Genomic DNA, 4,047 nt, shown 5'->3' with positions numbered 1-4,047 from the left:
TATAAGATGGCACCCCTAGAGCTAGCCAAACTTAAGAAGCAACTAGATGAGGCCTTGAATAAAGGTTTCATTCGTCCTAGCTCTTCTCCTTGGGCTTGTCCCGTCCTCTTTGTCAAGAAGAAAGATGGAACGGATCGGATGGTTGTAGATTACCGACCAGTTAATCTGGTCACCATAAAGAACAAATATCCGCTCCCCAGGATCAACGATCTGTATGATCAGCTCGCTGGATCCTCAGTCTTCTCAAAAATGGATTTGACGTTGGGATACCATCAAATCAAGATCAAGAACGGACATTCCAAAAACGGCTTTTGTCACTCGTTATGGCCAATACGAGTACACCATCATGTCCTTCGGTTTAACCAATGCCCCAGCCACCTTCTCTCGCTTGATGAATTCAATCTTCATGGAGTATTTGGACAAATTCGTCGTAGTATACCTCGACGATATTCTCATCTACTCGAAGAACGAACAAGAACATGCCGAGCATCTAAGGATGGTATTGATAAAACTTCGAGAGAATCGCCTTTATGCCAAGTTTTCAATATGTGAATTTTGGTTACCAGAAGTGACCTATCTAGGTCACGTAATCTCTCGTAAGGGTATTGCTGTCAATCCCGAGAGAGTTCAAGCTATCCTTGATTGGACTCAACCTTAATCGGTTAAGCAAGTTAGGAGTTTTCTTGGTCTAGCAAGCTATTGTCGCCGCTTTGTCGAGAATTTCTCCAAGGTTGCAAAGTCTCTAACTGAACTACTCAAGAAATATAAAAAGTTCGAGTGGACACCATAGTGTGAGCATAGTTTTCAGGAACTGAAAAGACGCCTGACTTCCGCACCTGTGTTGCTACCACCAGATTTCTCTAAGGACTTTGTTATCTACTCCGACGCCTCGCGACAAGGATTAGGTTTCATTCTCATGCAGGATCATCATGTGATTGCATACGCATCTCGACAGTTGCGTCCACATGAGGATAATTATCCCACACATGACCTTGAGCTTGCAGCTGTAGTCCATGCACTTAAAACCTGGCGACATTACCTTCTTGGTAACCGTTGCGAAATTTTCACCGATCACCAAAGTCTGAAATATATCTTCACCCAACCGGATTTGAATCTCAGGCAAAGACGGTGGGTTGATTTGATCACGGATTACGACTTAGGAATAACTTACACCCCGGGGAAGGCCAATGTTATGGCTGATGCACTAAGTCGTAAGTCTTATTGTAACAATTTGATGCTACAACGAGGTCAACCACGTCTCTATGAGGAATTTCGGAAGTTAAATCTTCACATTGTTCCTCAAGGATTCCTTTCTACCGTGGTGGCAAAGCCTACTCTTAAGGATCAAATCATAGCTGGCCAGAAGCGTGATAAGGGTATATCACAGATCAAGGAGAGTATTATTAGCGGAAACGCTAACGAATTCTCCATGAATGATCTAGGTGTTGTGTTCTTCTAGAATCGTCTAGTGGTTCCTAAGAATCCACATGTAAGGCAGTTAATCCTTAAGGAGGGTCATGATTCTCCTCTCACCATTCATCCTGGTAGTACTAAGATGTATCAGGACCTACGCTAGAGGTTTTGGTGGACTAGGATGAAGAGAGAAATTGTTGAGTTCGTTGCTAACTGCGACGTTTGTCGTCGAGTTAAGGCAGAACATCAAAGGCCTGCTGGCACCCTTCAACCCTTAGCTATTCCTGAATTGAAATGGGATAAAGTCAGTATGGATTTCATCATCGAATTTCCCAAGACCAAGAAAGGAAATAATGCTATCTTTGTGGTCATTGACCGCCTTTACAAAGTAGCTCATTTTCTTCCAGTTCGTGAGAGTATAATAGCTAGCCAGCTAGCAGAGTTATATATCTCTCGAATAGTGTCTCTTCATGGTGTTCCTTTGGAGATTAACTTAGACCATGGAAGTATCTTTACTTCTCGCTTCTGGGAGAGTTTTCAAAATGCCATGGGGACTCACTTATCTTTTAGCACTGCTTTCCATCCTCAATCAAGTGGTCAGGTAGAAAGAGTGAATCAAATCCTAGAAGATATGCTCCGAGCTTGTGTTATATCGTTCGGTATGAATTGGGAGAAGTGCTTTCCATTCGCCAAATTTGCCTATAACAATAGTTATCAATCAAGCTTGGGCAAAGCCCCTTTTGAAGTTCTCTATGGACGAAGATGTCGAACACCTCTTAATTGGTCAGAAACCGGAGAGAGGCAACTCTTTAGCCCGGATATGATCCAAGATGCAGAAGAGCAGGTTCGCATTATTCGTGAAAAGTTGAAAACAGCCCAGTCTCGTCAAAAGAGCCAATATGATCGTCATCATAAGGCTGTGACCTTTGAAGTTGACGAGAAGGCTTACCTTCGGGTTACACCTTTGAAGGGTACCCATCGATTTGGTATCAAGGGAAAGTTGGCTCCTCGTTACATTGGTCCTTTTCGCATTCTTACCAAACGAGGAGAAGTTGCCTACCAATTGGAACTTCCTCCGCATCTTTCCAAGCTTCATGATGTTTTCCACGTCTCGAACTCAGGGGTTGCTTTTCGGATCCTATCCGTGAAGTGGACCACGAAACGCTTGATCTCCAAGATAACCTTTCATACTGATAATACCCTATGCATAATCTTGATCAAGCTGAGCGTACCACTCAACGTCGAAACCTCAAGTTTCTTAAAGTTCAATGGTCAAATCATTCCGAAAAGGAGGCAACATGGGAAAGAGAGGATCGTCTCCGACTTGAGTATCCCGCGCTATTCCCGACGACTTCCAAATGTTGGGACGAGATTCTTTTGACTAGGGGTGAGTTGTCACATCCCTGATCCCTGTTAGGGTTTAGTAACTTGTGCTCATGTTTTCTTCAATGCATCCAAGGAAATGAAATGGAAACCCCAAAAGCAAAACAAGAAAAACCAAAGCAAAACCCTAGCCACTTCTTATTCAAAAGAATTCCAACAAGTGCCAAAATCAATGAACCCAAAATGGCCTTCTTAAAAGTTCAATATTTCTGATAAATGTTGAAAACAAAATATCAGAGATGAAACTTATTTTCAAACTACTTTTGGCATTTTAAATTTAAGTTAAAAGCTACTGAAAACAACTATATATTTGTTTTCAAATAATTTCAAGTTTTCAAAAATGTTGAAAACCTTAGGAGTAGTTGAGAATATTCCAACTAACACTCAGGGCTATTCAAACTAATTTTGAATTGCTTTTTGAAGCCAAAATAAATAGCAATCAATATCAGCAAATAAAACAGAAAACAGAAACAGAAGAAAAAGAAAAAAACCTATCCTACGTTCACTTGTAGAGGCCCAGCCAACAGGGGCAGGGTCGTCTTCTTCCTCTGCCTTCTGGCAGAGGAGAGATCGACCACGGCGGCTCCCCTCCACCTCCTGCTTCGCCGTGGCGCTCCTCGGGTGCCCCAGGACAGCGCGACAACGGGAATGACTCCCCCGAGCGCGTCCTTATCCTCCCCCGGTCTCCATTCTTCCCCCTCCTCTCGGTTTTCTTCTCTCTTCTCCCTGTCGCCATTAGTATGAGCTTGAGCTCGAGCCAACCGAGCTCTCTGCCCACAGGGAAGCCTCCCCGAGTACTCCATCTTCTCCGCCTCATCGAGCTCGACGCGCACGCCAAAGGAATCGACCTCCCCGAGCTCTGCAACGCCCCATTGCCGTCGTCTTCAACCTCCGGCCGCCGGCAAATCGACATTGGATCGCCGGCTACAGCACCTCCCCGAGCCGTCTAAGCCTCCCATCGTCCCCACCGTGAGCTCGCGCGCATTCCCCCTGTGTTCCCCTCATTTTCTTGCACTCTAGCCACGAGACCGAGCTCCGGCAGCCGCCTCGGCTCATCGCCGGCGTCCTCCGGCCACCCTCATCCCCTCGTGATGCCCGTAGTGGATGAGGCCGAGCCTGGGGATCATCCCAGTGCTCTCGGCACTCGATTCCGAGCACCACAACCAGATCTGGTGCATCTCCGGCGAAGATCCGGCGGGGAACGACGTGGCCGGCCTAATCCCTGTTAGTTAGCGCTAATTAGTCACTCAC

This window comes from Hordeum vulgare, chromosome 5H, assembly GCF_904849725.1.
Source record: "Hordeum vulgare subsp. vulgare chromosome 5H, MorexV3_pseudomolecules_assembly, whole genome shotgun sequence".
NCBI classification, from domain to species: Eukaryota; Viridiplantae; Streptophyta; class Magnoliopsida; order Poales; family Poaceae; genus Hordeum; species Hordeum vulgare.
This window is presented reverse-complemented; position numbering follows the sequence as displayed.